We start from the raw sequence: 13175 nt of genomic DNA, 5'->3' as shown, positions 1-13175 counted from the left end.
GAATATGCATATTGTTTGGTTTCCAGCTTTTCTAGTCCAATTTCAGCATCTTTGTAGGATTTTGCTCTACCTCTAATTTCTACTTCGTATTTTGGCCATTGAGTGTCTGGTGGTGCTCCTTGTTTTACCAAAGACTGCAGGTCTTTTCTTTTCTTACTCAACAGTGAACCTGACATGTAATAACATTCCAGAATCTTTTCAACTTCATTCCATACGATCCAATGTGAAGGAACGATCTCGATACTAATTAATTGAGTCTTGTCCTCTGGGAAAACCACTAATTTATACGGATATTCGTCCATCTAAACAGGGAGAGAAAGAGAAAACCATGTGACACTATGAAAAGAAAAATATTTCACGAAAGTCAAGTCAAATAATTGTCGTTATTTTTAAAAAACGAAGTTACATACTTGTATAATTGAAAACAACAATAAAGATTAGAATCGATTCGTCACACATTACAGACATAAGTAAATATTCATAAACGGAGAGCTGCAGCTAATTTTTTCTAAAACTATGCACTTTTAGTATTTAATGACATAAATATATACCTTTTTGAGTAATTAATACACTTTTGTTGAAATCAGTTGTGTTCTTAACCTCACTGCTGCCGGTGCACGAACGATTAGTGAGAAATACAGTTTGACGCATTACTCTCAAGGCCTAATATTTTTTTCTCACAACCATACACGAGCACATAAATCAAAATATATATTTTCTTATTATAAATACATTTTTTTGTTAACATCACTTTCTTTACGAGAGAAGAATACAAAGGAAGAAAAGTGGCGTGTAACACACGTGACGTTTTAGAGGTTAAGTCCATCCCGCAATGTTGAGGCATCATGAAATGGCGCTGTGTGCATAGCTGCCATTTTGTTCCGCGTATTTATTCAAAAAAGTTTTATTGTTAAAAGTTTTATTATAAATATGAAAAATTTTATTGTTAAAAGTTTTATTGTTAAAAATTTAAAAAAAGTTATAAAAAGTTTTATTGTTAAGTTTTATTTTAAATATGAAGAAGTGGCATTGTAAATATTTTTTCTTCTTGATTCTCACTGATATCAAAAGTGACAAATTTTCCACGTATTGAAATTAATGGACAAGTGATAAATTTAGCATGGCGTCTAGTTACCTCCCACATTTCCAAAATGTTTGAATCACAAGGCTTTTTAAAAAGTGATTTTGTTATTTTCATTGTGGTTCCACTTATTTGTATCGCCCTCTCATCCATTTCAGGAGGAATATTTATTTTAGTTATTTCCATTAGCGTCCCATTTTCTAGTATTACTGTATTGTTTGGGAATATTTGTGTTAGAATTAAATTATTATATTTTAAACGTTTGATTGTATTTCCGGAAATATCCTTCTGAAGTTTTGATATGATTTGCACAGAAGAAGTGGGAAGAGGCTTTTTGATATCAATTAAATATATTTCTTGCAAACGACGACAAATTTGTGCCAACGGTCGATTTCCACTTCGTAAGAGTTTCTTAATTTTCCCCAAACAGTTCTCAAATGGGAAGGCAGTGACATTGGAGAGAGAACATCCCATATTCTTCACGTCATCTGCCAGATGAATAAGATTATGCATATTTCCTATGAGACTCGTTTTACCATATAATTTTTCTGATATTTTCACAAATTGTATCAGAAGTTTTTTTGCATTTTCATAATTTATTAACGCCAATTTTTTGGAACATAAAATGCGGCAAGCAACATGTAGAAAAAGGAAATGTTTATATGCTGCATCGTTCAAAACTCTTTTGAAAATAATAGGCCCTGCATACAACAACAAAAATTTAAATTCTACTGCTTTGAATCTATCAAATTCGGATAAAGTTCTGGTCGTACGTTGGAATTCGATTGGTATTTGAGATTGAAGACGTATTAATAAATTAGATAATTGATTCTTTGCATTCTGGTTGATTTTCATAATTGAAGTTCCATATAACCAATATTCTAATAATTTTTTCATAATTCCTAAGCATACAAGATGCATAAAGTCCAATAAAAAATGAGTTATCATATCTATTGGTGGTTTAATGGAAAGAAGAGGAGATATCCCAGTGTGATGTTCTGGGTTGCTCTGTTGACGGAATGAAGCATCAGTTCTGGCTTGACAATTTTCATTCGGATAAATTGTCCGTCTCTCTATACGTTCTCCACGAACAGTACATCGTTCACACGCCCAGTATCCACCATGTCCTTTGACATACTTGAGTAAAGCACGAGCAGGTGTATCACAAATGAAGGCTTTTATGCGTACTTGTAATAAATGATTGTCTACCAAAATTCCTTTGTTCTGTAACTGATTCACTTCATTGATAAAATTTTGTAAATATCGTTTTAAATCATTAGGTTTTTTTTTCCCCGAATAGATAGCCACAGGAAACGATTGATAAACATCACTATTCGAGTGAATTTTGCATAGAATGGGCCAAAATTGTCTTAAACTAGATTTGAATATTTGCAGTCCATCTACATTTAGAATCAAATTAATGACTCCGTCTTGGTGAAAATTTGGATTGATGACACTTTGGAGATATTTACTCATACCAAAATATACAAATTCACTGCCATCATTATCGAACTGTTGGAGATTATAATGAGCTTTGGAAGTACCTAAGAAAGTTTTTGCACTCTTGGGCAATTCAGGTAACAACCGCTTTCTCAGAATAGCAAGTAAACTATTTATTCGAGTATGAGGAATCGTTGGATTTCCACTTAAAGCCCACTGTCGCAATTCTTCAATTTCGTTTATCTCTTCAATTTCAAAACAGTCCTCCAACTCATCTTCATCCATGCTTGCCTCTCGGACGTCAGGATCCAATTCCTCAATTTCATCTTCATCTTCATCTTCATCTCTAGAACTACATGAGAATATGTCAGAAGTACGAGCTTTATTTGGTGATTCGAAGCTCGATTCACTCATATCAAAATGATCCATATTTAAATGAATAATTTCTGACTCCATCTCTGTAACATGATGTTCATCTTCTACATTCGATTCATTGAACTAAAACTCGTTTAAATTTTCAGGTCTATTTGGTGCACTCAAAGTATGTGGTAAATCCCGACGCTCATTGATCACTTGTAACCTTTTGTTATCACGATATTTTTTTGCACGTAAACGTGCAAGTTCTTTTTTTCTTGCATATCGGTCTTCATCACTCATTTTTATAATATATATTCGACTTCTAAAAAATTATTTGTTTTTTCATCAATAAAACGAAAACAAACAAATATAACTTTAATATTATTGTTATATCAATTATCACAATTGCAAATATTTACATATATAAAATATAAAGATTTAAGAAGATCTATGTCAACTCTAACCTTGTAAATTAGATAACCTCAGACTGACAATAGAATATTGACAATGATGTACATGATCGATCGTCGCCCCATCTAGGTAATTTTTGCAGAACTTGTGTATTTTTGAAAAAGAATATGTCTTGCAGATAGAATCATAGGGCCCTGATGGTTTCCCGATGAAAAATACAATACCGGAAATATTTTTTTTTTTACGTAAGGTATACCTAATAGGGTACCGATGAGGTACTACTAGGGTTACTCTGTTCGGTAATACCTAGCATCTGTTCTATCAAAAACTAATTGTTATATTTTTAATTAGGGTTGACCTGAAGAAAAACCGATAAGATTTACATAGGGTAAAATCCACCCTACATCAGCTATACCGGGTCCCGATGCATGTTGGGTGAACCCAACGAAATTTCTACTCGGGGAGATTTTTGAATAATGAGACTTATCGCAATTCATTTTCTTATATGCCGTTTGGATTAGGACCAAGAATATGCGTGGGCCAAAGATTCGCTATGTTGCAAATGAAGCTTTTGCTGTTTCATCTATTAGCACGATACGAACTGAAACTATGCGCGAAAACCACATTACCGTTGAGATTCAGCAAGAAAAATATGTCAATGATGCCGGAAGGTGGATTTTGGTTGAATATTCAGCGTAGAAATGATATTCATATTCCACATTTTGCATAGAAAAAATTTTTGAGTGTAAGATACTATTATTTAGATTAGACTATCAGTCTTTTACTAAAATATTCTTTAACAAATTTTAATGATATAATAACATAAATTGCAAATCGAAGCATCTTTCATTTGCTTTCTCTCCTTAATGTTTCTTTAAATTTTTTTCTTATATATATATATATATATATATATATATATATATGTTTCAATCTTCTACAGAGAATTTTCAAGGTTTTTAGCCCACTTTTTCTCACTTTTGAGGGCTAGGGTCTTCTTTTGCGCAGAAAATTATTAAGTAAAATAAGTAAAATAAAATTAAGTAAAAAATTAACGCATTAATTTGTATTCGAAATCGATCAATTCTGTCTGTCTGAAATTTATTAAGTAAAATAAGTAAAATAAAATTAAGTAAAAAATTAACGCATTAATTTGTATTCGAAATCGATCAGTTCTGTCTGTCTGAAAATTTTTATAGTATTATTATGCACATTATATTTTTATTATCACGATATGAATATTTCATATCTTACAAAAACTCTTTGTCATAAATTATATCTTTTCTTTATACAATCTTTCTTATACTTTTATACCGTTTTGTCTCTGATGCAATCGCATTAATTTCAGCACTCGCTTACGCAAATTACATCGAGTGTAAAGTAGCAGTTACATCTTGTATAAAATATATACAATAAGTCACTATTGTTTCTAATTAAAATTAAAAAATTTATTTTGTTTTGTTTTATTTATCTCAAAAGATTTTTTTATTAAATCGTTATTATAATGATGTATTATATATCTTAATATATATCATATCGCAAGTCCGATCATCTTATTTGTTTGATAATATTAATAAAAATCATTATATTTACTACAATCATTTTAATAATTGTTGTAATATATTCCTCTTAATATTGATATTAGCAAGCGCAATTAGTTGTATTAATTATGAATGGTATACACTGAATAGACAATTGACAATTAGTATGAGAATTAATTAATGCCAGCTCTAATTGACGTAACATGTAAGCAGGAAACATTCAACTCATCAATGCAACAAAATTAATGTTATTTTAGCTTCACTACGCGTCACTACGCGTCGAAAACAAATTCGTTTAATGTAACGCGTCACTATCTGTAATATATATTGTTAACATCGCGCTGAAGAAGGATCAAAAGATGATCCGAAACGTTCGCTTTTTGTTATTATAATGTGTTTTTTAATAAACTAATATTGAAAAAAGAAAGAACCCAGACAGCACAAAAAGGCCAAAAGATGTCTTAAAGACGTCTAGAGGACTTTAAGACGTCTTTAAGTCGTCTTTTAGATGTCTTTTGGACATGTGTGCTGTCTGGGAAGTGTTGTTGCTTCTCTGCGCTCCAACTACCGCGCGTTGGCTCTTATGCCATTTTCTTTTTAATTTTTTGATTACTTGAGCCAAATCTCTAATTATTAAATTTAATATTATTTTCATTATAAATTTTTTTTACAACTAGTATATCATTTTGGTTTAATTTTTATTTGTAATTTCTGAATTTTTTTAAATACAAAAATATTTTTATACAGAAATATACAAGTAGGAAAAAAATATATATATACATCAATTTTCATCTTTTTGTAAAGTTTTCGCTTTTTCCTATTTTCGAAAGTTCATTAAAAATATTTAATTATATCTCAATTGTATTCTTTATATGTTGTATATAATGTAAATATGCGAAAAATGTGCACAAAATAGTTTTAAAAATTAGTGTGTGCTTCGTCATTTATGCTTTGGTATAGCGAATCAATTTGTCCGAATCATCGAAAATTTTAATTTTTTTTACAATCAAGATTTTCAAGCCACTTTTTAACGTTCGAAAACTTATTAAATATTATTCTCGCGCAATAAGAAGAATTATTTCTGCGCATTGTTCGAAGTCAACTTTTAAGTAATTATCTCGATAAAGAATGTTTATTGAGTTGTCTATTTTTTATGTATTTTTTTCTGTCTCTTTCATCGCTACTTATACTCATTGATCAATATTGTATTATTATTATCGTTAATTGTAATATATCATGATTTTTAAAATTTATTCGACATTAAATATTTTGCCACAAACTATTGTGAAACTTTATCAACTTGATGAAATGTGAAGGAGTATGTCTAATTGTATCATATTATTTATTATATATTTATATTAATATATTAATTATATTTTTTATTATACTATTTTTTAGATTTATGAATTCATTCAGTAATATCAATTCTTTAGAAAGTTATGTGCTTTTTTTTTACAAAGCATGATTTTATTTTAGCAAAACTATGTGTTACACAAATTTTGTATTTTCATCTTATCTTTAGATTATTCTCGAGAGATATAAAATTATAATTTGTCTTATATATAAATATTCTTTTTTATATAAATATATATATTATATAAATATTCTTTTTAAAAGGAGAAAATACTCGTAAATGCCGTGAATATTTTAAACATATTTTAATTTTATTTTAGTGTTATGAAGTTTAATTAGAATATAATTTATTTTATCGGAGAGAGAAAATTTATTTTTATTCAATTTTGCATAAATTTCAATACGGAGATCTTCCTGTCGAAATATTGCCAAAATTTTGACAGCGTCCATTTTTATTATGACTATGAGATCTGGGTATATGTTTGGACGATCTTTCTGTGTGATTAATCTCTAGAAATTTCTAACGCATCAATCTCTGTCTTATTGATAGCAGCGCATATCGGCGACTGTATATGGCGCGAGATACACAGACTTCGACTCGTGGCACGTGCGCGTGACAGTTTAAGATTATTTACACGTGGCCACCCGCGCGAAGGAGGACCTCTTCTCGCCTTCACGCGTCGAAACGAGGTCGCCCGAAAAGACGACTGCAACCTGACGTGCGCAGTCACGTACTTTAGCAGTCCATCGAGAGAAGTGTAACGTCCTGCATATTTGATCAGTTCTTTACTTTATTATTCGATGATCTCACAATTATTTACACGGTCAGAAGAGTCAATTCATTTCGATCCATCTATTTTGTTTCCGCGTTTCGAGCTTAGAAAAAGATCTAAATCTAATGCTTCCTATCGAAGAAGATCAAGATGTTTGTAACAAACTTTTTTAATTTCTGGTAATATTTTGACAACTTGTTAAACAAAAGAGCATTCTCTCGATATTTGAAACTTTTTATCCTCGACAAAATCAAAAATACGAGTAAGAGGAGAGATCCAAGGTTGAACAGCATTAAAGCGTATCCTTATCAATCTGATTTTGTGACTTGTAATTAAATGATCACGCATATCTCATTATTAAAAATTTGCGAGCTACATCCAGGAATTCCTCGGCGATCATCTTTCTGCGGTACCACATCTACCGCTCTTCCATTGCATCAAAACGATCGCGTCTCGACTAAATCGTTCGTGACATGGAACTTTGTACAATCTCCAGACCGTTCTATCCACGCACATGTCGATCGCGGGAACCTTGACAAATGATTCCACCTGGGCGTGGCACTTCCTCTCTAATCCCTTCGTCGGCGTCTTTCCTTCTTCGTCTTGCACTTCATCTTCTTCGCTGCGCCCTCGAGAATCCAACTTGCGTGGATGCATCCCTCTTGTCGCATCCGCGTTCGCTCGGGGAGGACGCCTTACTTAAAAGTCGCTGATGGAAAACATTTTACAGCGAAGCGTTCACGTCGGTCGCACGTGCCGGAGAGAGATCGAGAAATTTGTCATTTTTCTCGGGAAATGGCAACACGCGTTCCGTTATCGATGGCGATACACGCATCAGGGGAAATCGATGATTCACATTTTTCGAATTTGGAGAAAGCGTGACTCTCGAACTCGCTCCACGCACTTCATGCAAGAAGGACGGTTAACCGGTTTTTCGACATTGGAAATTAATTTTTGCGCATCCTCAGCGTTTCTGCAAACACGTCCCAAGGATCATCCGTTACTCGCTACGGGATTAGTGTGATTCATCGCGCATTCACGAGCTGCGAGAAACTTTGTCGCGCGCGTCCGAAGGATACATTTTAATAAGCGGCAACGCGAAATTAGGTGGCACTCTCTTGAGCCATTACAGCGACGATCTTTACATGCGCGACTTGTAGGATATGTTTTCTCGCGAGGACCGTAACCGGAGGTAGCGCAATAAACCTTGCCAAGGAAACTCCCTCGTTAGTCTCATTAGCCGTCGCTCCATTTCATTAGCGAACCTGAGCGGATAGAATAGGAAGCAGGGAGGAGAGAGGGAGAGGAAGGGAGCCGAAGAAATTTATGACAGTCGCGTGTTTTGTCCTAAACTAGTATAACTTATTCTGCGTGTGGCACTTTCTGCATTTACTTCGCACGCCATCGTACCTGTTCCTTCTCAGCTTCTCTCGTCTGTGTGTGATACCAAGAGTATCGGGCGCGAGTTAAGTTTGAGCTAAATTTCGATAAGGGCAAACATGGAGATAAGGGCACTCGTGGAGATAGTTCGGAGAATCCTTCACGTGCTTTTCATACGAACTTTGAGTAATTGTCGTATCGCGCAGAGAGAATTTGTAAAAGATAATCTCGTTCCTCCCTCAGACTTTTATGTTATCACTCATAATAAAACACTAAACCGTTTAATTAATTCAATTTTCGATTCTATAACTAGAGCTACTAATTCTCTAAAAGATGGTGGACGTGATGGTTTTGAAACCAAAGACAAACAAAAAATTAATAATTAATAATTATTTAATTAATTAAAATAAAGGTTAAAAAAAATATATTCCAACTAGATTTTGTGTGGAATACCAAGAAAAATATCGTTTCGGATGCTTCAACTAATTGAAGTTATATATAATTAGTTCCTATGCACTTCGTTAACGCAAAATATTGAACACGCTGATTGATTCAATATATAATTGCAGCTATTATAATTGCTACTCGGGAAGTTTCTGATTGGTACTCTTCATATATGTTCAACTCAAGCTCGAGGATCCTTAAACTTTGCCCTTATCGCCTGAATAGAAGTATGCGAACTTTCCTTTCATCGATAATACACTGGAATTTGCTTCGCTTTATCCATACATATACGCCTGTTGATTTGACCAACTTTACTCGATTTTTTGTTATTTAATTTTTGCACTCTCACCCGTTAAAATTCGAATTCTCGCTCGTAAAAGTAGGTAAATGTTTGTCACCATTTTAGCGACACTTTTACGAAAACCGTACAATTCGCATCTTTTTCCAACAACATTCGCCTCTCATCGCAAAAATCATAATAATGGCGCAATTTTTTGCGGCACTTTTCTGAAAAGTCGCCGTAAAGTTTTGCGGAAGTCGCCGCGCGAAATTGTAAAAAGATGTTTCTGCTTTTGCACTTAAGTCACTCATTTATTTTTATCTCGCCTGGAACACGCGCAATGAAAGCAACTGCGGTATAAGAACCTTTCCCTCTTATTGTCGTATTATTTTCTACAATTGGAGAGCTAAATTAAACAGAAGAGGAGAGGAATTAAAAACTTGACATTTTTCAAATATGTGCTCTTGTCGATTTAATTGATATAATAATTTAATCGGAAAAGAGAAGAGGGGAGATATAGATTGCATTTTTGAATTATAAGCACATCTCTCGCGGTGTAGACCGAAAGCAAAACCCCGAACAAATGTGTGTGTGCATGTGTTTGCGCAATTAAAATCAATTCCTAAAATCGGGAGCGCATCTCGCTCCGAGTTGGTTGTTTGCTCGCTAAATCTTCGTTCCAAAATGCTCCAATATTTCTCTTCTATTGGATATGTTACAGATATTCCATGCGATAATTAGAATAAACAGCCTTTCTATCAGCAATATTTGATTTGTATGGATCGACCGCTTTAGCATCAGCTCTCAATTTTCTAATATTTTTAGAAATAACACAATGTTTATACATTTTTCGAATATATAATTATATCAATATCGCAGAAAAGTAGCGATAAAAAAAATAAAATTTAATACTATTTTAATTATACTCTGTTCCAATTTTATTTTACAATTACACATTTGTTCTTATATTTCTCATTAATAATATATTATATCTAATTTCGAAAGCGCGTTAGTGCGTTTACTGCGACATAGGATGATTATATTTTCATTCGAGCGACTTTACATAAGATACATATAGAAGATAGCTCGTTCACTTTCATTACTAGCTACGAGCAAACGAGATTACACATCTGTTTGCATAATTGGCACGCGCTCGATGTAATTGATGGAAAATAAACAGGAACAGTCGCTCGCGACTTAATTGAAGCACAATGAGAATGTCGACACTGTTTAATTTTATTTGTCTGTAAGATCGCAATTTTTTACACCCCTCTATTTTATCCTTCTAATTGTCAGTTTTAATTCAAAAAATGCCTTATTCATTGGCGATGGTACACATTTTTTATTTTATTACACTCTCAATTGAAGTATCGCATCTTGTGCAAATAAAATATAGACTTAAATTATGTTTGCACAGAATAAATCGGGAAATATTTAATAATAATAGCAGGCGATTAAGTGAATTAAAAATGCAGAATTGAATTATTTGTATGAAGTTTCGTTTTCGAGAAAATTGATTAATCTCCTGCTCTGTATGAAAAACATATATGTCACAATTATATTGTTAAGAATTATATTATTATTGTTGCAATCACTTTATTAAAGATTTCTATTCCTACTTATGGTTTTCTCTATCTCGAGCAACCATATTAAGTAGATGATGATAAATGCAGATGTTATTTATTACATCAAATTACGCTATATCACTGCCGTGGTAATTAATTACCACCTTCTCATTTTGAGGTAACGGTTTATATGAAATGCTAATGAACAACCGGTGAAATTCACACAATCCTTAGGATTTTCAATTTGTTCCTTATTAGTATGGAATTGTATATAGAGAGAGATAAAATAATAATATAAAAAAAGAATGAAATAAGTATATAATTTATTATAAATAATTATATTTTAATACATTTAATTTTCTATATATATTTAATTACATTTTTTATTATATATATTATATTATTATATTATATTATTTATTATATATTATTTATTATATATATTTAATTATATTTTTTATTATATATATATAATTAAAAGAAAAAAGGGAAATATATATATTTATATCTTTAAATGCGGGACGTAGCATCTACTATAATGCAACTAATTTTGATAATTCTCAGTACAAAAATAATAATTTTTAATACTATTATTTCCATTTATCAAATCTCTGCATTCTACTAATTTCCTGAAAACATCAAGAATCTCGTAATCAATCGAAGTGTCACCATGTATTCGTCACGACATGTTATAATGATTTAATCAATAATATCTATCATTCGATTAATGTGACATGATACTATCTAATATCACATTCGATTATCACCAATCGTTATCACTTGCCTAGCGCGTATGTGTGCGTGTAAATGCTTATAGAACTTTTTCGAATTGGCAAACTTTGTTTTGTTTTCCATTCGAGTTCGTCGCAAAGCTGCCAGATCTCCGCCGCAAGCAACATGCAACACGGCGTGGAGGGGGTAATGAGGATGTGAGCGTAAGCGTACGTGTGAGCTCGGCGCTTCGGCTAGCTTCGGATAGTAGAAGAGGACAGAATACAGTCTTCTGTCTTCTTCCTACCAACGAAAGCGACGGCCGACGCGCGACGCTACACGCTGTTCGCTCCTCGATAACTCGATATGCGCTCAATGTTTCTCTTACAGCTTTTTTATCGTATAATATGTTTATAATATGTATGTGTGTATATATATATATATGTGTGTGTGTATATATATGCCGGGACTCCCGGCAGCGCCAAGTTGTTGGCCCGCCAGTTTACCCGCTAAAACCACTGGGGTGGCCTTCCGCGCGTTGGAGGGGCAGGCGGGAACCCGGAGCTGCCGTTGCATTACATCGGCATCCCCGACTGTGTCTCTCCTCCGCGCTTAGGGCCCGGCAGACTTGGGTGCTACTGCCGGGCTTCCTTCCCGGCTCGTTCCCGACAGCGAGACTGGATTCTCGAGACTCAGATTATCGGGAGCGCTGTTATCGAGAATAGTGGCTCAGGAACGAGTGAGCAGAGATGCAAGATTGTCTCCGCAAGCAACATGCAACGCGTAGTGGAGAGGGTAACGGAGATATGAGCGTAAGCGTACGCGTGAGCTCGGCGCTTCGGCGAGGACGGGCGACGCGCGACGCGGGACGCTGCTCGCTCTTCGATATCTCTATGTTTCTCTCTCACAGCTTTTCTTTATGTTTTATATTTTCGGACACGGGGCGCTTAGCAGCCGAAAACAAATTCGTGCCTAACTCCTGCGGTCCCGTCGTCGAGGATTTAGCCGAATCACAATCCTGCAATACAGGCGATTGACCGGTCATTTCGTCATGCGAATTGGTTTGCCGTGTTCCCCCGTCGGTTTCCCCCGTGTCCCCCTGTTTCGATAAAACATTCTTCAATTTCGATAACGCGTCTTCTATCTGCATTTCGACACTCTCTTATATTATACTCATTAATCGTTTCCATTTCGATAACGCGGATTCTAAATCCATCGACTCTCTCTTATATTATACTCATTAATCGTTTGAGCCTGAAATTCCTACATAGTAATAATAAGTTAATTTCCCGCGAATTATACATATTTATAATTTTATATATTTATTATATATATTTATTAGTATTTATTTTAATAACTATAAGAAATTAGGCTCTGTATATTAAAACTATATGTATATAAACTTAAATTTAAACGGGCCATCAGAGCCAAACGCGGATGGTAGTGCGTAAGTTCAACGAGAATCAAGTTTTCGTCAAGTTTTCATCATATTTGTGGAAAGCAAGAGTATAAAAATTATCTTGTCTGTATAGACCTCATACTTGTAAATGACAAAATAATGCAATGTGGTATAATAGGGCTCTAGGCGAAGGTCCATATAAAAAAACCTAACGCTCCATTGGTGATACCCCGTGGGTGGTGTGGAAAATCGCCACACTCATTAAATTTTTTTATTTTATTATTTTAAATGTATATGTATGGAGAAAACAAGTTCAATTATTATATTAAATAGTTTTATAATATATTTTTGTCATATAATTAGTATATATTTATATTTGTGTATATATTTGTATAATATATTTATTATATATATATATATGTGTGTGTGTGTGTGTGTGTACA

This window comes from Camponotus vicinus, unplaced genomic scaffold, assembly GCF_025532165.1.
Source record: "Camponotus vicinus isolate PSW18456_S1 unplaced genomic scaffold, iyCamVici1.0 SCAF_4, whole genome shotgun sequence".
Lineage (NCBI taxonomy): Eukaryota > Metazoa > Arthropoda > Insecta > Hymenoptera > Formicidae > Camponotus > Camponotus vicinus.
Note: the sequence above shows the minus strand (reverse complement) of the source record.